Source organism: Motacilla alba, chromosome 1, assembly GCF_015832195.1.
Source record: "Motacilla alba alba isolate MOTALB_02 chromosome 1, Motacilla_alba_V1.0_pri, whole genome shotgun sequence".
Lineage (NCBI taxonomy): Eukaryota > Metazoa > Chordata > Aves > Passeriformes > Motacillidae > Motacilla > Motacilla alba.
This window is the reverse complement of record NC_052016.1, coordinates 87216371-87240211: the sequence shown is the minus strand read 5'-3', so window position 1 is coordinate 87240211 and position 23841 is coordinate 87216371. Positions and strand designations below refer to the sequence as shown.

General features: G+C 38.2%; 1 long non-coding RNA gene across 1 annotated transcript; it reads right to left on the bottom strand.

Moving 5' to 3' along the window:
- Positions 1-820: 820 nt before the first annotated feature.
- LOC119709278 lies at positions 821-23792 on the bottom strand. Its single transcript, XR_005259322.1, has 4 exons — positions 23682-23792; positions 17908-17960; positions 6469-6529; positions 821-1039 (listed from the first exon to the last, which is right to left on the bottom strand). It is a non-coding gene; the product is annotated as an uncharacterized LOC119709278 (long non-coding RNA).
- Positions 23793-23841: the final 49 nt, after the last annotated feature.

Here is a 23841-nt window from a genome sequence, read left to right as displayed (position 1 = left end):
TGGGAGGTCCATTTATGTTCCAAAGAGTCGACATTCTGAAAATTTTTGCTTCACTGAGCACTTTTGAAATGAGTTATGTCCTCATAATGAGACAAGATAGGATCACTAAACCTGGATGGTTATTGGTTGTAAGAAAACACAGTTCACTAATAGAAAAATAATGATAAGCATAAGTGTAAGCATAAGAATAAGAGAATGGTAAGTCCAGATAACTTTGCCCATACGTAGGGCACTTGAAGCAGCAGCATTTTCCCCAGGAGCAGGAGAAAGAAGCCAGGCAGTGCAGCCAGGGCTTTGAAACCACAGAGGTTATGGACGTATCAACGCAGAAGTAAAGCTTGAGGCAAAAAGCCTGAAGCAAATCACGCTGTGACAGCTGCATCCAAACTGCACCTTGTGTTTCTGAGAGCATGAGAGAACATGCTGTGCATCAGGAGGAAGGGTACTTTCAAGCATGACAAATATAGCTGCCATTTGTTCAGGAGTCTGTTGGCTACTGCTGCAGGAAGATTAAATTTCTGCTGGAGGTGTCCCCATCTCTCTAAAACACAAACAGCTAAACTTGCTGGGGATTAATTTTGATGTGTGTATATCTATTTAAAAGCTTGATGGGCAGGTCAAGAAGCCCAAAGGCAGGTAGTTCAAGCACAAAAGAAGGAGGGAGATGTGCTTTACTGGCAGAAGAATCCTGTTTTAATTCTTCAGGTAGAGGCTGGGGCAAACAGCACGAACTCCAGGACTCAGAAGTCACCTATAAGAGAGAAAATTGAAACCACTCCAAAATGAAAAAAAAAAAAAAAAAAAAAGCGTAAGGGTATTTTTAAGCCTTTAAAAGCATGAGAGAAAGCACTCAGTAAGAACCACTATAGCAAAGTGCTTGTGAGGCTGAGGCTCTTGGAAATGAGGCACTTAGCCTAGCAGGGTCTCTGAGAAGGCAGAATTGAACCTGAAGCAAAGGCTTTCAGATGGCAGGCACCATTTCTGTAGCACGTAATGCTCAAATTCTCCGTGTCCAAGTGGTCACGGCTGCCTGAAGCACCTGAGAAAAGGGAAAACTAATGCAGACACCTGATTAGGTTAGAAATGAGTATGTCCTCCAGGCTGCACATGAAAACTAACAAAATCTGAATATATGTGATCTAATTATGAGGACACAGAAAACAAGTGGAGAGATAAATAAAATTCAACAGACAGTGGGTGATCCAAAACTAAGGATGAATGACTTCTCTTCCTTAAAGATACAAAATCCAACCATAAAAATACAGTTATATGAGCACAAATCCTCCCTGTGGTTTAAAAGTTTCTGTAGACTTCCAGAATCTTATAACTATAGAACTTTTCTAAAAGTGGAATCACATAGAAACATTAAGTATACTTATATTCGTACGTATTTTGAAAGGCCTTAATTGCTTTATCAAGTTCACCTCTAAAAGTGCTTGAAGGAATTTGATCAAACTTAAACAACTTTTAGGCAGGACAGAATATGAAGGAGAAAAGGCAAGTTCACATAGCTATCATTTAAGACAATTATTGTACCTGGAAAATCTCTTTAAAAAGAGAGCACCTAAATAACTATAACTATCCACACTTCACAGAAAAAAAATTCCCTAAAATACCAAGAGATAAGGTAAACAACCTTTAAAATCTTTTATGGTAGAACAGCTATTAGGATAAATAGGGTCAAAGTTTCCTCTTATAAGCTGTCTGTTTAGCAATGCTTCTTTATCAGTGAGAGGGAAAATATCTGCAAGATATCACTGAAACAGCTTGCTATAGAAAGCTTGCCTCTGGTCCACACCAAGTACTGGAGTCAAATGAAGCCAGCAAGACATTAATTAAAAAATAAATATTAATATTGTAATATAATGAGCTCATCATTCATTCTTCTATACTTACTGTTAAGAATGTAGATTGTGATTAATTAATCTGCCTTAACCTAGCAGTTACAATGATTCATAGAATTTCTAGTATAAAAATCATGTTTCATGCAAATCTATGTCAATTATATAAAATTAAATAGTTTGCTAATTTAATTCAATAAAATCTAGGAACAATTATGCAACTGCCTTCAGCAAGTGACTAAAAAAAGTTACATATGAACTAGGAATGAATGAGCTACAATCAAACATGAAACATCTTTTAGATTCAATATTCAAGCACTCTCTTCCTCTGTAAACAAACCTTTCCAGACTTAAATCTGGAAGACTTATGAAGGAGTCACAGAACAAAGCAACCGAAATCCTATAAGTGCATTTTGAGCAAGAACCGAATGGGTTACATCTTCCTTTCTTTCTTTTTCTCTTTTTTCTCTACCAATACTTACAGTCCTTTTGTACTCATAATTTAGTTTAAAATATATTAAACTCATTAGCTACAGTTAGAATGTTTCTTATATTCTTGTGAGGCATGTACATCTAGAGGGGTTTCCTTCTCTAATAAAAAAATCGAAACCAAAAATATATTCTTGCACAGGGAAAAAGAAACAAAAGAAAAAAGGAAAAGGCCATTATATGGTTACAATCAATGTCTCAACAGAGGGTAAAAGTACCTAAGAAAGATCAGGTGTCCTTCAGGAGACATTTCCTGCAGAGTATTCACAAGTCAGTGCTCCTCTTCCACCACAACAAGCAGTTTGCAAGTTTTGTCAAAGCAGCAATAATCTGGAATTAGTTCTCCCACCTCAAACTCCCAAGCATTAATGTGTAATTTTCCTTAGTAGAGATAGGGTTCCCCATGACCAAGAAAAAAGTTGAAAAGATGCTGGACAAAATCTGCCTGATGCAAAGCAGATCAAAAATACCATCCCTACATTTACAGAGCCCATTGTAAAAGCAGAGATAACTGGTCTTGTCTTCCTGGGTGGACCCTGACCTAAAAGATAACACTTAGGCAATAAAAAGAGACTAAAAAATAGGACTTGACAAAATGCCATTTTGGGATGTAGTAGCTGACAGGTTCCTACAGATATAGAGCTGCTGCTGGGGTAATCACCTCACCCAGGCCCTCTGAAACAAAGCAGCAAGGTGTTGATTCTCCCCCCAGCTGTCATCTCAGCCTCTCTGTCTCTCTCCCTCTGGAACTAGGTATTCAGCAAGGCACCATGGGTGATAAATTTGCAGTCAAGTCCTGCACTCTCTCTTTTATCATAGTTAGGTTAATCTACAAGCCATATATGACAAAAAGAACAAAAACAGTCATAGCAGTTAATGTGATAAATCACTGTTCAAATCAGCAGGCCACTGGTAGTGGCCCTCCTAGTACTGCACTGGTAATGGGTCAGAATCTTGTCTCTGGAATGCAGCTAATGAATGTGATTAATGGCAGAAGGGTGTGACACACCGGGCATTCATTTTTCCTTAACTTTACAATGTTAAGCAGTTTTACTCACATCCTCAAATGATAGATACACCTAATCAGTAGTAGTAGAAGTCCCATTAAGTTCTCATTAAACTTCTATATCCTGTGTATAACCTTGAACAATGCATTAGACTCTAATGAGTGTATTCTCCTTTCACTGTGCGCTCCACTTCCAGAGCCATGAGTGCGGTGTAAATACCCACACAGATCCTGGTGGAGTGGGTTTTCTCTGCAAGCCTCAGAATAATTTCTTTGACTAGTGAAAGGGACAGTCTTACCACTAGCTGTACAGACAGTGTGTATTTATTTGCATTGCACTTGAGCCCTATAGGCAGGCCAGGACCTCACTATATTACATGTTGTACAAACACACACAGAGGACACCAGAGCTAAGCATGAGCTAAAAATAGCAACACTACAATACTCAGACTCCAGGTCTATTGTTCTTTTATTGATAGGCTAGGTGCAAAACTGAAAGATGGCATGGGGGTGTTTTTTATACTACTCTTCTTAAAATTACTTAGTACCTCTGCTAAGGCTATAATTAGTTATAGGGTGCAATTTCAAGCAGCAATACACCAGCAGGCAAATAAAAATAAGTATTTTGCAAGCTGTTTCTCATCAAAAAATGGTAGTGTTAATGTTATGAAGCATCAGGAATGACTGAGAAATCTCAGTGCTGTCCAAAATAATGAGGTCAAACTGGTAGGATAGGAATTTCAGCAGTGATCTGGTGAGTTATGTGCTCAAGAGCTCATGGAAAGCCTTATGGTGGGTTGCATTAAGTCAGTAAGCTGGGTTTCACTGAGCCACAGTGCTTGGGAAAACATTAATAACAGCTTTCCTGTTTTATTCAATGAAGAATTTTTTAGTTTTAGTATAGTCTGAGAGACTGGATTTCTTTTCTTTTCTTTTTTGAAAATTTATACTCAAGTTTAAAAAACAACAAGGAAGGAGTAACTTGTGTTCACCTGCATCACTTAAATCAGTTCAACAAAGCATTAGGTATATTCTTAGACTAAAAGATATTCTGTTTAGAGAGGCAGTTTGAAATCTAATCACAGACTAGCAGTCTGCATCCACTTCAGTCAGTCCAGAGAGGCATTCACATCTCATGGTGATTCATACCATACACTGAGTAACCTTTCTCTTTCCAGGGGATAAAAGGGAGTTTAGCCCAACAGGTAAGTTAAGAAAATTGAAAAACTGCTTCAACATAGGCCAGAAAAGGTCTGGAAAGCAGTTGGAGGATCACGAAATCTCAGGTGTTTAAATGGTGCTAATTAGGAAGTTGCTATTTTTCATCTACATTTACAATATCTTCATCTGGATTATAAGAACTAGTTGTATTTCTTTTCTAGCAGTAAAGCCAGAGCTGTAGAAAGTGAGGGTGACTTCTACAATTAATTTCCAGTTGAAATATTTTGAGTACTTTCAAAAGGACATTTATCATAGCAAGACAAAAGATATATATAGTATATGGAACAGCAAAAGAAATTACTGGCAAAGCCAAAAGTCCCACTGCAGTGTTGAACAAGGAAACAAAAGAACAGTATCATATGGGAATATATCACTATCACTATCTGCATTTTTTTAATATATCTATATCACTATCTCCATTGTTTTCCCGAAATACCTTAATTCCAGTTTTTCTTGAAACCTCAACTTCTGAAAGATTCCCTTCTTCCTTCCTTCCTTCCTTCCTTCCTTCCTTCCTTCCTTCCTTCCTTTCCTTCCTTCCTTCCTTCCCTCCTAAGATGTCCAAAAAACCCTTCTGTGACTTTTCAGCCACATTTATGTCTCTTAAAGATGATTCCTTTACATCAGAGATAACAGAAACCTATTACTTTTTCAAACCTAAGGAGATAATATATTGTCTACACAACACATTTTAATGTAACTTATCTGATTTTCACAGTGGACCATATGTACATCTTGACAACAAAGATTTATGATAATGACTTTCAATTTAATATAGCTATTCCATAAGATGACCTTCATTGAGCTAATAGAGAGTTAGGGGTAATTTTGGTTTGCATAATTCAATTTGCAATTCAGATTAAGAATGGAGCCTTTGCATGTTTTATATTTTTTAACTCTTCTGTTTTTCTACCTTTACTGTAACATATTTCTACTTCCACCGCAGATTCAATGTGATACTTTACATCTGTACAATTCTGGAAAATAAATACTAATATGTTCAGGCTGAGTGTTAAATGGGTTTGGTATTTTATGTAGACCTACAGTATTTCTTGTATAGCTTCTAATTTTTCTTCAACATTGTTAGAGAAACATTTGTTTGTGCTCATCCATGGTTTATTGGAGAAATTGTATTACTGTGCTTCTGTGAATAATGTTGCCCAGCTTTGAATCTGCTTCGTTCTGTGCAGATAGATTCTGTGGATTTTAACTGTCTGAATGCATAATATACATATAAATATTATATATATATATATATATATATATATATATATATATATATATATATATATATATATATACATACATATACTTCACATGAATTAATTCATTCCAGAGATAACTCTAACCAAGACCACAGGCTGATTGTACAAGTGAGTCATAGCAGTTCTTTTGCCAAGCTTTGCCATTCCCCAGATGCTGGGCTGTGGTATGGACTAGCCTACACAACCAGAGAGCAGCTACAGACAAAAGTGATGCTGATTCTTTTCTCCACCAAAAAAAATATAATTCATATAATTCTTGGTTTAAAATATTACCTCGTATTTATTTAAGTTCCTAATGACTTTTACATAAGTAAGTTAAGTTAAAGTTGTGAACTCTATCCCAATTTCTGTTACAAAGGTCTTTGTGGGGTGCAGGTTAGGCCCACATTCATCCCAGGCCTATTTTGGTAGGCTGTAATCAGTTCAGTTACAGATAGAACACCAGTAACTAAGCCACAGATCTCTAGCCTAAGCTGTGGGGAAGAAGACCCTCCTTTCCTTAGGGGCTTGCCATCTGAATCCACTGTCTCCTCTTCCCACGGCCTGGAATGAGCAGTCTGATGAGCAGTCTGATCTGCATGTGGTAAATGCAAAAGGAAGTGGTTAAATCCTCGCTGTGAAGCATCTCCTAAAATTGCTCACTAACTTTTCTTTCAGTAGCTGAGAGTCCCTTTTGATATACTGTTCTTGCTCACAGTGAAGGAGAGCTGGAAAACATGAATAACAATAGTCTGTTTCTGTGCCTCAGTCAGCCTGCACAAAGCATCTGTTCTACTTTATTATACTATAACCATAGAAATGAAAAGGTGTGAATAATACATATTAATTGTGATTTGAAGTGGAAAATTAAAATAAGATGGGATACATTTAACAAGGATGATTTCTCTCACATGCACTTTTCTTTTAGATTACATAGTACTCTGCAACGAAGTCACAAAACGCCAAGTATTGTATTAATGTACTGCTAAGACACCTCTAGGACAGACAACTCATCCCTGCAATGTTCATCTCCTTTGTTATGATTGCAGTGTTGCTTATTTTAATATTCAAGCATAAGTACCATTTCAGGCATTATTTTAAAGTTGTTTTAAATAACTATTTGAAGAGAGCTAGAGACTAGAGACATATATAGGAGCATTTGAGTCCAGGTCTTATCCTGCTCCAGCACAATCAGGCAGCAGAGTCAAGGAGACAGCAGCTGTGGCTTTCCAAGAGTGTTGTCTGTCTTAACTCTGTCACACAGAGATCTCAGGAGCAAATAAACCCTTTTTCAGGCAAAAGCACTATCTAGGACTTGTTTCATCCTGAGCTAAAGATCTAAAGAGGTGAGCTGGATCTTACTCTGAAAATACTTAATTTTTCTTCGTGTTTATGAGTCAAGCTAATGATGGCTCATGACTCACAAAGTCTTGTTTCAAGGTCCTAATCACACGATATCTGAATTCAGGACAAATGAATTCTACATACATTCAAGTGCAAGTTTAACAATAACAAGCAGTTAGAAGAAAAACAAATAACAGGAAACCCTGGCAGCAGGCCATGAGCTAGCTGAAAGTCAAATGGAAATGTACTTTACTTTTAAAATACAGGAAAACAGTCTTTAAATCTGTAGTGACAAAAAGAACCAAAGTTTAGCTGAGTAGTCATAAGTAAAAACTTCAAACACACAACTACAACAGGAGAAGCCTTGTACATATGAGCAGATTTTGGACAAATTAAGATAATTTACAGGCATCTTCATCTCCAGTGAAATGCCATTGCTTTGGCTTGTTACCTGTTTTGGTACTGTATAAATCATTGGAGATTAAAATCAATAGAGGTACATAAATGAAGATGCACTAGCAATTAAGTGGATGGCTGAATAGGTCTGCCTGGGATGGAGTCCAAAACAGACTGCTTGGAGCTTTACTTCACTCAGAAATTTAGCTGATTCATTTGGGCAGCTAAGCAAAAGTTACCCAAAATCAAAACTAAAGCCATTTTTATTAATTTCCCAAGCATATGCTCCATCAGAACGCCTCCCCTGTGTTAGCTGGAAGGAATCCTGAAAGCCTCTGTGCTGCTGAACTGAATGAGTGCAGAAGGACAAGTAGGACGCCTTGGGAGGTGGAAGTGTTTCTCAATCCTATATCACCCCTCCATAGAGAGAGGGTTTTAATAGTTTTATCAGCATGCAGTGATAGCACAAGATTCCTGACAGGATACTTGGAAAGAAGAATGTTAATTTGGGGTATTTCTAAATTACAATAAATAACAACAATAATAAGGACTTTTCAGCAAAAAAACTTATATTAAAAAAGCTGAAACAAAACAAAAACAACACAGAAAGCTGTGAGGGGAAAAAATAGAGATTTAGGTTATTTCTGTGCCAAATTTAAACAATCTTCAGCAAATCTTCAGCATTCCTCAAGAATGTAGCTTCAATGGGAACTCTGAAATAATACCAGATAACACCTCATGGCTGAAGGGAAATAAAATTACTAACTGTTTCAATATAATTCATAGGCATTGCAATATCACAGGCATTAAACAACTTTCTAGGCTGAAATATATGTATTTTAACTCATATCAAAAACTGTTGGAGCAAACAATGTCCACACACTTTTGAAGAAAAGGAAAATTTCAAGGAATCAGTTTCTTGCACCAGTGTTAGAAAAATTTAGAGACTTAAGCTGTATGAACCAGGCAGTTTCAACATCAGTGTTTTTCACTGTTTCAAATTTCTGTAGGAAATCTAGATGCTGATCAGTAAATAAAAGCTGAATCTTTCCAGGAACATGATAACCACTGGCCCATGACAATACTATATGTGTACTATATGTGTACTATTCTATATATATCTTGTTCAAAACAACATGCATCCTATTCACTGAACACATTTGTGTTATAAAGCAATTTTCACCAAATAAGTACTTTTAAAAAGGGGCATAAACCAGCACGTGTTTAAGTTTAGTAACTGAACAGAGCTGTTGCAAAATCCAATTCTCTCCTTTGTCAAATTTAACAATAGAAGGAGCATCCATTTATTTCTTCTCAGCAAGCGTGTCTTAAAAACTGATCATGTTGCCAAAGCCATTCCCAAGGATTTTCTGTGATGGGATGTCACAAATGATTTTCACATAGAAATCAGACAGCCTAATTCTAAGGCATCACAAAAGAAATCTATAAGGAAAGGGGGGGAAAAAAAAGTAACCGAATAATTCCATGACGAAGACAAATTCAAAAACAAACAAGGAAGTTTTGCATTCCAGTCTTCTAATTTGTAACACAACACAGAGAAATTACAGTAGTACTCCTGCATTTAGCAAATGAGAAATGTCAGAAAAAGGAAGGCACTAAATCCATATAGGAGCATGACAAATCGATTTTGAAATCATGTTTTCTGCAATCAGATGCTGTTTCTGTGATTGATTGTTTCAAAATTTTATACACATGCAAGGTCTTGGGTTTATGTTTTTTGAGAAGGACAAAGCAATTCAGCAATTGGAGAGAGCATTTGACATAAACTTGCATTAGTTTTTCTTTTTGTCATCATTATCAAAATTATGATACTTTGTGGAGCCAGACAGAATTGTTAATAGACCTAAATTGTTATCTGCCAGGTTGCTTTATGCTTTTGATTTCTCTTGCAAATAAATGGATTTTTTTTTTCCTACCGGTTATCTATTCCATAATTGTTACCTCTGAGAGCAATGTTGCTTTCTTTATTTGTTATGACTGGCAGCTGTTTGACAGTCTTTTAACATATTGCTGGATAATAGAGTAGAAGCTAAAAAAGTAAAACTTCTACCTTCCATAAAACTAAGTTGCCTTTCATGTGTCCTTCAGCTCTTGAATTCAGTCATTTTATATAAGGAGAGCAATCAAGTGTAAATGTATAGGACTATGAGGTTAATTCTTCAGTAATAAGAGCTGTAAAAATAGAAAATATTAATGGAATATTTTTTACAGTTAGACATTACTGATCCATCCTACAGAAGAAAAATTTAAAAAAATCAGTAACATAATTCAAACCACAACAAAAGTCAAAATCAAGTGTCCAGTCACTATTGCAGGTTTGGCCACAATCAAATATTTACAAAATTAGCATAATGTTGCAGAAATAATGGACTTCATAAACTGAAAAATCAACTGAATCATTTCCCTGAAACCTTTTTCATAGCATTCGGAATCAAAATTATTGTATGCAGAAACTAATGCCAGAAATGAAACTGAAACACATTCTCCAGGAATTCCTCTTTCCTCTCAGAGTCCATAGAATAAGCATGTTTCTCTAACACTTTAAACTTCACCAGGATCTAAGAAAAAGGGACAGAACTCTAGAGAGCAGTAACATAGTGTGGGAAAATGTCAGAAATAGTGATATTTTTTATTTGGATTCAAGACAGTATTACAGTTTTGCCTCCATAACAAAATGTAGATTTGGTATTTGAAGTGACTCAAAAAAGCCAACTTCTAGCTTCTTAGCTTCTGCAAAGCTGTATAGCACATGAGGGGATTCTTGTTTGTGCCCTTTGAAGGTGTCACTTTCGTGCATTGCTGAACACCTTGGAGGGGTGTGGAGGTGGAGTAGTGGGATGAGAAGTTATGAAAGGTCAGTCTCCCTAATTTTCCAGAATTTCTCACAAGAAACTTCACTGTCTTTTCTCACAAGAAAAAGGGTTTAGGTTTTTTAATAACCAAAAAGCATGATCAGTTAAACTCACTTTTACTCATTTCTTCCTTTCCTGAGCTAAAGTTTTGACACAATGATTTAGAAGTCTCTGTTGAATAGGCAGACTCTTCTTGCTGTACCAGATGGGAAGGGAAAGTGTCTAGACTAGAAGCTAGACAGAAAACAGCACTCCACATGGTTTAAAAATAACTTTTAGGTGCCTAGAACTAACTGACTGACAGGTTCATAAATAACATCAATGGGACAAAAGTAATAAAAAATAAAAAGAGCAAACACCGACTTGGACAGACCACAGAAACCAAGAGCTACTAGCTTAGCTATGTCAGTACACAAGAAGCAACAAACAGCCTCCAGATAAATCTCCTTAGTCTCCTTCTCCTCCTCCTCCACAAGTCAGTGACACCAGTCACACAACACCTTCACTCTGCCTTGGGTGAGCACATTTTCCAAGATGAAAAAAGCCCCAACCAAGCTTCCTGTTACATTTTCTATCTCTACAAATTCCATTTTCTTGTAAAGTAGTTATCTTGAACTAATCTGTTCCTGGACATCATCATCCACAGTTGCAAAAATGTGGATTTGTGATTCTCTCAGGAGGTAAGGTGCTTTGAGACACAGACAACTTTGCTACAGAACAGTGGTTTCACTCTAACGCTGGGTCCATGAACTGCTTTGGAGATTGAAAGAAGCTACTTTGAACAAGATAAACTACTAGATAATGTTGCCATTACCTTTTTATGACAAGTGTAAAAGGAGGCTGCTGAAGTGTTTATCTTTTTCAGCCTAAGCATTTGCTTAGGATGTCTTCCTTCCTATGGCTGATAACTTTCTAAATTTTATCACAAGACCAGTTGCCTGCTATTGCTGTCACATGTAAGAGACAAGATATGAATGTGATATGTTCAAGTGGTCCAAACTTCCAGCCTAGTTATCCCAGCCACAGAAAGTGTACAACCACCATGTGGATTTAACAAAATATTATTGAACATGCCATTAAAGACTGCAACATATTCTGCATGTTATATCTATGGATGTTTGGCCAACCCATCTTACCAACAGACTCAATGCTGGTAAACTAAAACCTGGAATTTCTACATATTAGAAGTGTTCATCTGGATACATATAGAGTCCTACCACATGCCTCACCAAGGTCTAAGCCTTCTGGGGCAGTCAGCAGGCCTTGGGATTGAACAGTGTCTCCTTCACTGTGTTGTTTGATCACTGCGTTTCCATTTCTTGCTGTCCAGTATTGCTCAATGTGAAAACTAAATGTCAAACTATTTCTGGTAATCAGCTGCACCTTTAGGTTTGATGGGCTGTCGCAGACGTCATGGTGTTTAATTCAAACATCATTTAGTCAGGACATTTGTGTCACTTACAGTGACTACAGGGGCCAATAATAATAAATATATATTAGAAAGCTAAATAAGTGAGCTTGACCTGCCCTAGAAGTAATTAAGTACAGTATTGCCGAGTTTCAAAATAGGTAATGGATAATTACTGTGGGAATGCTGTTTACTTATCCTTACCTACAATTTAGGAGATTAAGTCTGAGTCTCCTAAGGTTGACTGTGCCAATATATTAACAAATGCTTTTTATTTTCTTCCCCTAGTTTGTGAATATTTCCACTCTCTGTATAAGTTCCTTGCACAGCTTTGGTCTAAGTAGTTTCCCACACAGGTAAAGGCTGAGCACACCCGTGGTTCGAGCTGAGTAGCAGATCATTAACAGCTCTCCTCAGTTATTGCCCTTCCATACGCTCCATGTAACTTTCTGAGGAATTTAAAGTCTATTTCTTTAATTTCTTGTACGCTAATCAGGCTAGGTTGAAGGCACAAGGCCATCACAGTTCCGAAAGTAACAGCAATTTGGAAAAAGTAATACAGCTGCAAGTCTGAACTTTGTAAAAAGATCTAGTGTTACTGCAGAAATCAGAAAAACAACAGGGCTTCAAGGGTCTGAGTAAAACATGAGCAAGCACTAAGCATCAGATGGTATGGATAATGACAAGCTAATAGGCAGCTTTTCAGTATACTCCATTCTTTAACCTGAGGTAAAAATTACTCTCCCTGGAGACATATTCCTGAATAATGACAACATGGATAGACATACCGATTTAAGCTGAACTGCTGAAGAATCAATGAATGTGGTATGAACTGGCTGTTCATACTAAAGTGTCTGTGCTGGAAAAGGCAGTCTCAAGCCAGAAGAAAGAGCTAGCTGAATCAGATTATTTTATTTTTTAAAAATTTGCTGTTACTTCTGTAGGGTAAAAAGCATTTAGAAAAGGGAATCCTGGGCATTATCAATTTATTTATCTTGCTTACTCTTGATGCTCCTCATCAAACCTAAAAAGGAAAGCTTCCACATCTCTTGAGAAAATCCTTCTGTAATTACCTTCTCCTGATCAGCTCAACTTCACCAACATTTTCACTGGTAACCCCTCAGCTCCAGCTGGATCTTACCACTGTGCTTACAGCACGTTGGCAGTACCAGAGATACCCCTCTGGTGCAAAAGGAGTAAATGAAAAATTTTTAAAAAATAAGGTAAAGAACAAGATGGCTTACCAGGTTTCTCATTAAACTGACAAAACCCAAGGCTTAAACTGTCCTCCGTATGTAGTTTGCAGTAATGAACTGAATGGCCTGTAGAGGAGAACAGCCAGCCTCTGGCTCAGAGAGCTGCCTGGCTAGCAAGCAGTTAAATGTGTGTAGAGCTGGAGCTACTCGAGGAGGCAGAGGATGGGGGTCTCATTTCTGGGAGCCAGAAAGGGGAAACTTCTCATTCACATGTAAAATAATTCCTTCCTATCTTGTCTCCCCTCTCTTCACTGTGCAAAAATATCCCAGGCCAGAGACAACGGGGAACTTCAGAGGGAAAATGGGCTCAGGGGATGAAGCATTAATCATTGTCTGTGTGTCTTTGTCACTATTGTCCCACCAAGGGCAATCACAGAGGGCAACAGTAGGACCATTGGATTCCTAGAAAGTTCTGCCTATCAAACATCTCAGCAAGCCCCATTTGCTCAGGTGTGTTCAGTGCTGATAACACAAGTGCAAGCGGCTCTGAAAACAAAAAAAGACCTTCAGACTACTCATTCACTCCATCACAGAATCAGAAGACAATTAATATTGTATAAGAACTGCTGATGATATGCTGGATGTGAAGAAAGGAGGCTTCCTTATGAAAGAGTATTTTATCTTTCAATTAAATAAATATTCTTCAATTTCCACAAAATGCTGTTGCTAGCGAGTCTCTTATTTGGCATGTCATGGTCTCTGTCATACCCAGGATTAACTGGGCATAGGTGCTTTCATTCAGACAGAAACATTTTGCCCCTGAAGCATGTATAAACATTATCTACCTCTTACTTCAGAGACTACTTTTAAAAGATTTCTTTCTAGAAATCTATAAAACTAACGAGAAGTATTCTTCATTCTTGCCAGTGATTAAAGGAAGAGTTAGATCCCAAAGATAAAGCAAGTTAAAGAGATAGAGGTCTATCTCTCCCACATGCTCAGCTTGTATCAAATCTCAAGGTCAATGTGTAGCTAGCAAATAACACATGCAGAAACTCAGCCAAAGAAAGCTTTGAGCTGTGAGATTTGTGAGTTACTTTAGTGAGCTCATTATTTGGTCAGAGCACAGTCTGGTCCCCCATCATCACTGCAGAAGTACTTCCCTCAAAAAGCATCACCCATGCCTAGCCTTGTACCTCTGTCCCTGCAGAGGGACCAGGGCAGGACATCTCCTCCAGGGAACACACACACGTTAGATGCATAAAGTGGCTATCTGACAGAGGTTTTCCTCCACATAAAAGCTACAGAAATAGCAGCTGTTCTCAAGAGAGGAAAAATAAAATTCATTGGTTCAGATGCTGGTACTAAACTTGAAGTTTTCCTATTTTTTTTCCCTGACTATATTCTTGAGTGACCTAAAAAATTTAAACTTTTTGCTTTCATTTACTGTAGATGGTTTTTTTCCTATTTAAAAAAATATGTACTTCTGAGAAATATTTTATAATGTAAATGGACTCCAGCAGGCTGCGTGCTTAAATCGGACTTGCTTTTTTATTTCATCTTGTCCACTAATGGTATTACTAAGTCTCCAAGGATCTACTTTGTACTCTTAAGTCATCTTTTTTTTTCAATATTTGGATTTCTACTTCAAGATACCTCCAGGTCACATTGGTCAAAAAAAGGAGGAAAAAAAACCTGTGGGAAAGTTGAACCCACACATTTACAGATGCAGATGAAAACTTTTGGACCATAACTTTGTTATTTGGTATAAAGTACATGAACTACTTTAAAAGAGAGTTAATAAATTTTTTAAATTTTAATACATTGGTATGGCACTGTCCTATTTTTTTTTTGTAATGAGTCCCACTCATCAATTTTATATTCCTGACTGTTGCAAAAGCCACATCTACATTCATATTTTGTGCCCATGTACTCTTGTTTGAAACTCATTTGAAAGGTTTTCAGAGAACACTGTGAACAGATAACTGGGTTTTGTCACCAACTTATTGATTTCATTGAAGTCCCAACTTGATGTCTTTTTCCATGCATGAGAATTCTAATTCTCATTTTAAGGGCATTTCCGAACTTCAAAGATGAGAGTTCAACACCACTAAAGCATAGTCTAAATGTCCAGGGGTCAGAAAGGAAGGAAAACAAGTTCCTCCAGTTAATACCTGGACCTTTTAAAAGCATCTTTTTCAAAGTTGGAACTTCAAAGGTGTTTCAAACAGTTCAAACTGGAATAGTATGTATGTAAATAATCATATATTTAAATTTGCAAACCAAGTCACACTCTAGAATCATTAAGAACACTGAAACAACGTTTATAGATTACATGTCCTTATTTCTGATAATGTATTAAAAATGACATGAGGTTTTTTTTCCTAGTAAATGCTACTTGACAGTAGGTCACCAGGTTTTTGACTGATCACAGAATCCTCATGAAGAGGAAATATATATTACTGAAGTATCGACTGAAGATCTTGATGTAAAAAATCTAATACTGTCTAAACTTATTTCAGCAGCAGAAAAAAAAGTAACTGCTTCAGTATGTTGTCATTTAATGAAGGAGGTTAGGAAAGTTTTTAGAGGAGTCACTTCATTTACATGGAAATTCTCAGAAAGCGCAGGTGCTCACTCACTAGAAATGCCAAACCACCTTCACACCTATATTTAATAAATTTTTTGTTGTATATACTTTATATACAAATATATATAAGTAGTGGTTAATATGTGTTTATTTTTACATATTCATATATAGACAACTTTTCTTGTAAGGATGAAATCAATACAAAATTTTTTATTTGTTGCATCCTAAATAGGAGACAGTCAGCTGTGTCTGAAATGAAAGCAACAAGATGCAGATTATATTTTCATGGAAATAATTCCAGAACAGAACTGATGGAAATAATTCTGACAAGCATTTTCAGAGCAGATATCTGCACTAGCAAGCTTCAAGAAGAGCTGTGGGTCCTGTACTAACAGGTAGGTGCTGCAGCAGCCTGATGCCAGGTGAGATCCTCAGGCTTTCTCTGAGCTGTCATTTATGCCTGACTGTGCCCCAGCTCCTGACATTACCGACAGGCAGAAAGCACAGCCAAAGTGCAGGAGCATGCAGAAAGTGTGTCTGGCATCTCTGCTTTTTATTTTTTCACCCACTGGTTGAAAACCTCATGTGAGCTGAAGGGGTAGCAGATTTTAAAATGCTGTTTCTGCCCAGAGGGACCTGAGCGTGCATCAAGCAGGTCCCAGGCAAACCATCTGCAAAATTCTCTGAGCACAGCCGGCAGGCTGCTCCAGGCCAGCACTCCCTCAGCCAGCCCACAGAAACAATGTGACATAATCAACTATTGACTAGGATAGAGAGAGGTCATGGGCAAGCTGGGTTCAGGGAAAAAGGAACTTGTGCTCCAGATCCTCTTGTAGTTCTTGTATTTCAGGAGGCAGCGCAAAGGGGACCTGGTGCAGGTCCCAGGCCTATCCCCTGGCATTTTTAACCAATTTCTGTGCCCAACTCCCACCCTGCTCCATTACTTTTGTGAGATCACCTATTCTAAAGGATGTTGCATGAGGACACCAAGCATCTATGACTGGATTCTCCTAGCTCCCAAAGGCCACAGGCTCAGTGTTGTCATCTGCCAATTGTTAACCCAAAGAGCTTACTGAAAACCCAAAATGTTACTCAGGTTCTATTAAATAATGAAATTTCAGTACTACCATCTATTCTATTTGTATAGCTCCAAGCATCAGTTAAGAATTATACTCTCATTTACACAAGCCCATGGCACATCTGGACTTGATTTTCTTAGAGGTCTTTTCCAAACTTAACTCTTCTATGAACAGTTCTATGACACAGACACTCATAGAGAGGCCGTACCAGCTGAGTCATCCTCAGTACTACAATACACCACAAGCAGGGCACTTTCATCCTCAGTACTTTCAACTCCTCCAACCAGAGAGCCATCTGCCAGAATTTTCAAAACTGTGTCACTAAAGTTTCTGCTATGCAGGCAGGTGGCCCAAATTTCCCAAGTCCTAAGAACCCAGGAGCTCCCAGATAAAGTTGCACCTACATAGCACTCTTGAACACTTTTCATCATGTTTCACCTTATACATATCAAGTTAAATCTCAAATAACTCTAAAATGATGTCTCCTGGTGATAAAAGGTATCCTGAAAGCAAACAGCCAAACAAGCTGCTGAATTTGGTCTTATCAAAGCTGAAAATTTAAAAGTCCTAGAAACCTTGTGCAGTCCCAACAAGTATAGTCCCAACGCTGTAAAAAAGATGGATGTGCTAAGCAAATTAAAATTCTGTCAAGAAGATGCAGATAACATTTCTTCCCTGAGAAGAGGACAATAGTTTTAGACTGGTTTTTCAGAACTAGTGTCTTGTTGTATATAATTTATATATGTAAAGAGTATTCTTTTCCATTTTTATTTTTCTTCACTTCTGAAGTGCCTATAGTGCTGGCATATTCCATAGGTTGAAGAAAGATGAGAAATGTTACCAAAAAAAGAAAAAACCCAGAAGTGGTGGGAAGCAGTGCACACTATGGCCCTGCACTGCATCTAGCAGAAGTGGGATCTTAAACTGGTAACAGGTGCCATTATCTGATTCCCCTCCCTCACACCTCACCACACCTCAACATATGCAATCAGAAAGCTTTAGAGTCAGCATTAGTTAAATCTTGCTGGCTTTTACTTCAGGTGGACTCCAGACAGTTTTGATGCAGATTTATTCTTCTATATTAAAAGAAAAATTGTATTTCTACATCACTCAAAACTTTCTGTGAATCTGCAGAAGGTGAAAATAGTACCTTGTAATTAGGGTGCCAAAGAAAGAGACAATAAATATGGGTCCCAGCTGAGACCTCTGAAGGTGCTCACCTGGAGATAGTCTGAGGCCAGCAGCTCTTAATATGGTCTGTGGAAGTTCTCTGCTGTAAGTAAGATAAATAAATGTAAAGGAGCAGCCTGTGTCATGTTCACAGAGATCAGCCCAGTTTTGAGAGGGGGGCATAACCTTGTCAGTGAATGAATCTGTTTGTGTTCATTAAGAAAGCCTGAATTCAAAGCAAAACATCTGTTAAATAGTGGAAAGGAAAAGAGTGAAACAAAGAAACAAAACTGAAAACAAATGTAAAGAATCTAAACCCATACCCAAAAAACCTGCACAGATTTACTTTTGCATCTCCTCTCCTTCACATCTTTTTCTCATTCCCAGAAGTGCTGCTCAGCACTTACCTGAAACAATTCCAGCCACTTGACTTTCTGTTCCTTTTTAAATTCCTAGGCAAACTAAAAGCATGAACTCAGTAACACTTCCGCTCCTCAAATTCCTTGGTTTGTGTCCATTAAAGGATGTTCTCCATAAAACCTGGCCCTCAACATTCCCAGTGTAGCTGTCTGATTCAGAGCTGCTCACATGAGCCTTAACTTATTCTCAGCGGAGCATATCAGGAACATCAGGCACAATTCACTTTGTTCAGCACAGCTATCCAGGCTGGGACTCAGCTGTTCAAATGTAGATATCTAATAGTATTTTTAATGCCCCTAGGATACCCCTACAGCCGTGTCCCTGCAGGAAACACAACTCCCACAGCCCATGGCCCACCAACCAGCCCAGTGCAGATGGCATGGATAACCTAAGGCTGCATGCCCTTTGTAGTTTTGATCTGGAGCACTAGAGCAATGTTGAAATAAATCCCCAAATTTTTCTCATTTACCATGTGTCAGGTTGTTTAGCAGAGAGGTTTTGGGGTGTGCTAACTGGGTTTTTTAAATGGTTTATAACAAAGCCAAAAAGGCCACTGCACATTTGCAGATGTGATCCACTACCAGGGATGTAGGAGTTTATACCCATGATTGATCTTTCAGACCATTTCAAAGTACATATGTAAGGGACACCTAAATCAGGGAAGACTAAACCATGCTGAAGTAAAATACCCAGACTATATGTCGGGAAATTTTCAAATCCCCAGCCCTAAATGCTTTGATCTACCAGTCTGCTCCTGTCATGCTTTATTCCTTGATAAGCCATGTCCCATTCACTAAGAGGTGAATTAATCCATGAGCACTGTTCACTTATTATCAGTTGTATTCTACTGTAATTCTCCGCTTTCTCTGCTCTACCTTTATCTCTCAAAACAACAGAGAGAACCATCAGGTGATTTTATAATTATTATTTCAGTCAAAGAAAAAATATCAAAATTATTTATCAATTACCTAAATGAAAATTTTAAAAGGTGCAGCCAGGTTCTAGAGTTTGACAATGGTGGGAAAGGCCATTGGAACTGCAGGCAGAAACATTGGTTTCCTATTACTGGTCAGGAGTTAAATGTAATAAACCAACACAATAGCAAAGAAGAAACAGTATGAGTGGTTTCCCCTTCTGATGAAAATTAACAGAGCCAACTTTGGTTCCAGGAAAATAAAATTCCTATATTAATTTTATTTTTCTTTAACCTTGTAGAATTAAAATCAATCAGACCTTTGATCTAGAATTTATGCATCTATGTTTTTGGCCATTTATCCCAATTAAGCCAAACTACTAATTAAAATTACAACTTTAAAAGGAGAGGCACTGGAAAATTTCTGTGATGTGTTAACCCTCAAAGACCAAAGGCAGTCCTTAGTGAGGAACATGAAAACATGGTTTTATTAAAAAACTCCAATCCAATAGAATAATTCAAAAACTTACACTTTTTTACCTGGTAGCATGACTCATTTCTTTGATTTGTTATGAAATTATCTAACTTTCAGCAGCTTTTTTAATCAATGTCAGAAGTCTCTCTTACAGTTTGGCAGTCAGAAGGCTGCCTTATGCTTTTGGCAGTCTGTTGGTGTTTGTCTCACAGCAGACAGTCCTTACTGAACATGTGAAATGATGATTTCCCCTCATACATCTATCAGAAAAGAGCAAAGTCTAAGGCCTTTGCCTTCTCTTCCATGCATTTGTGTGGTAACTATGAACTTTTGTTATGTTCTGCTGAAAACTCTCACATTTGGCTACTTAAGAGGAGCACACTAAAACATGGTTTGGATTGGGAAGTCTGAATTGGGTCAGAAAACACAAAAGCACTGTTTTTTCCTTGTGCAATAATTGGAGTTCTGACAAATCATAGCAGAACCCTATCCCTCCAGCCAATCACTTATTCTGTGCAGGAATCCAGTCATTACATCCAGTAAGGTGCACCTCTCAGAATCAGTACACCAGCCAGCTAAATTTGCCCATGATCCAAATATGTAACACATCAGGCTTTTTTTCCTAGCTCAAGGAAAGTTCCTAGAACTTTCCAGAGTTCAATACCTCTGCCCCCAATGTTTCTTTTGAAACTCAGCTTAAGAGTCTAGATGTCTGCACCAGTCAGTGAAATGTAAAAATGTAAATGTAAAGATTCTGTAAGTTAGCTTTGCAGAAGACTTTGATAGGAAGCTATCCTGAGCTAGATGTATTTTAATGTCATCACTTTCTCTCTTGCTATTGCATGGAGATTTTCTTTTTTTAGTGCCTTCTACAAGCTTCCAGTGTGGTAAACTTTTAACAAATGAAAAAAATCTTCTACCTGTAGCTGGAACTATATAATAAAGTTTAAAATTATAAACAGGGTCAGCAATACTAGGTACAGCTGCTGTCTCTCTTTTAGAGATGGTAGTAAAAAGCATGTAATTGACTTTAGGCAATCCATTATCTGAAAGAAAAGATTCTTCTAGCCAAGACATAAATATACTAAGAAGCATCTCAGAGTCTGAATTAAGCAGGCAGGGAAGATTCATAAGTCTCATTGAGAGAAACATCTCAGAAATAAGCACCAGACAGCCATAAAGGCAAACAGTTAAATAGCCTCTCCCACTGCAGGCTACTGTATGCACTTACTGCTATTGCTGTTTTATAACTGCCTGAGTTAATGGATAAATCAATTACCTAATTGTCAGCGCAGGAACAGATCCTTACAAGTTCTACCTACCTGGATTTGTTTGCTGAAGTGACACTAAACTCACTTGAATAAGCTGATAGCCTCATCAATGCAAAAATTCAAGAAGACAAATCAGAGTATTGCTATTTCTGATGCAAATATACATTTAGTTTGGTATTTCTCTATTTGAGCATTGATTTTTCTCACTTTTGATGTATGCTGACAGTGTCAAGAATCAGTCTGGGTATGTTAATAATCACCAAAATGCCACCAAGTTCACTGCACTGCTCCTTCCTTCTGTGAATGTCAATGGCAAATGCTTAAAATCACCTTAACACGTGCAACATGTCCAGGCAAAAGATGCCAGCTAGGTTCACAGAGGAGTACATAGTCCATCTTACCAGTTAAGCAGCATAACTTGAGTGGAAAACAGGCAGTGAAACAGAAGGCGCACAGCTAAGTATCTCTGAAAACTATCTCTGAATTGCTACTTTCCTTGAGGATGTCTCCTACCAGCCTCCATTTAATCCATGCAAATGGATTAAATCCCAGAAGCACATTTTTAAAAGCAAAACAGACTTAGAGGAATGTTTGAAATCCAGCACTCCTGAGAGACCCACCTGCCTACTCAATAATACCGTACCTCCTGCAACATGCCAAGTTTTTTAACTGTGCCTGTAAATATTTCAGTATCTTGGATAAGGTTTAGTTCCCTAACACAGGGGGACTGCTTGATACAGAAATTCCCATCTGTACTATATTGTGGCAATGTCAGCCTAATAATAAGTTGAAATTCAGAAGGGCTCTCTTCTGTTTCCAGACAGCATTTTTGTGAACTAAGGTTTTATACAGCTAGCTGCTGAAATAATGACTCACAATCATCCCTTTTAAAATAGAGGGGGAAAAACAAAGGCAAAGCTAGCAGTTAAATGCAGGTTAATTTTTCACAACTTGCTGTTCCACAAGGCCACACAGGTGATTAGCTGATGTGCTGTTTGTCCTTAACTGAACACAAAACCTGAGCATGAAGATTTCCCCCTATACACTGTTCTCAAAAATAAAACTCCAAATTGAAAGCTGTGCTTTCTAGTCCTTCAGCAGAGACTGGAGACCCAAACCAGGGACATCTCATCTGTGCTGTCTCTGAGGATACAGCACCAAGCACCCCTGCAGCACCCAGTCAAAGGGTCTGCAAGGCGATGGAGGAGGTAAAAGCAAGCCCCTGCATGAGGCTCTGCTGAGAAACAGCCACTCTAAGCCTCACCTCCTCTCCCAAATTACTCACTCTGGGTTTCCACAGCATACCAGACATTTAAAAGACTAGGAAAGTTGCCCCCAGCCCCCAAGGTTTGCTGGAGATTTTCAAGACGCTTGTAAAAAAATTTAGTTTCAACAAGAAGCAAGTTCAAGTGCAAATCAATACTCTGATAGAGGTTTTATAGAAAATATTAATACAGCATTATTAATATGGCTTTAAAAACCTTACTAACCCTTTAAAAGATTTGGATTGGAAAGCAAAATCTCCTAAAACATTCCATTTGAAAGCAAGCATAAAAAGGAGAAAAAGTTTTTCTGCCAAACTGAGATCTTGTGGCTTTCTTTTCCTTTCATCTGCTCCTTGTTACCTTACTTGTTGTTCTGTTAGACATATCCTAGTCACACAGATGTGGCACTAATCACAGGGTAGGAGTTGCCAGCTGCCTGGGAGGATAAAGCTACTCTGACATTATCCCATCAGGCACCCAGCAGTGACTTAGGAGGTACAGCTATTTAGCTGACCCCTTTGTAAAGAAACAGGTGCCATCTGAGCATGCTGGGAAATCCTTTCTAATGCAGTCAGCTCCCCCGACACAATTCAAGGTATAAAGTTTAAAAAAAAAAGCAACTCCTATCATTCCCATCATCTCACACACTGATGTTAGGCACAAAGTGCTGAGACTTCCCTTGAGAGTCTTGCTTGCTGAAGATGATTATAGCTTAGCACGTTACCCTAGTAAAAAATATTTCTGTGTTGAAAAATAAAGATTATTGGGGGGCATCAATTGCACTTTACATGTCAGACTTCATTTTAGACTTAAATCTACACTTGAAGGTACTTCTGCCACAAATCTTGGGCACAGGTAAAGAAGAGTTATTAAGATTCTTCTGAAAACCATCCAAATTTCCAGATTTTCATGGAAGCCTAAAGAGTAAATCTTTAAAAGCTTTTTAAAATTTGAGACTGCTTTTGAGCCATGGGGATGACAGAGCACAGCAAGCCATACCAAAGCCAGACACAAGAAACCTGTCTTCTGAACCTTTGTGCTTCACCTGGTAAGAAAAGGTGACCTGCACTGTCATCCCTGGTGTGGTTGCTCAGCCTGTCATGGCAGGGAAGGGGACATGGTGACCTTGCTGGGTTCCAAGGCTCCACACTTGTGTGCCAGCCTCACTGGCCTGCTCTCTGGTCCCCATGCTTGACTCAGAGAATATATCTCCTTCCTCCTCCACCCTTGCCACCCCACTCTCCTCCTCTTGCAGTCCACCATTTCCATTCCAAGCTGGAGCAAAGTGCGACTGCACCCGCTGCACCTGGCAGAAGGTCTCAGGAGGACGCTGAATCTCCATGCTGCCAGAAACAAAGATTCCATGACATTCAAATGAGCCTGTGTCTTGTGCTGAATGTTGCATCCATTAGCAAGAGCTGCAGATTCAAATCATATCTCAGGACTTCTGCTCGTGGTTTCTTGTGTCTCAGTTACTCACCTCACAGACTCCTGTACTGCCAGCAACATTGCATGCATGAGCAGATCTCCCAAAGGCATGCAAGAAACTCAAAGAATGACATCTAAACTTTCTCTTCCTCCTATGATTCTCATTTCATGGGCTTAGCAGCACTACAAGCCTCCTTTACACACTTAAATAT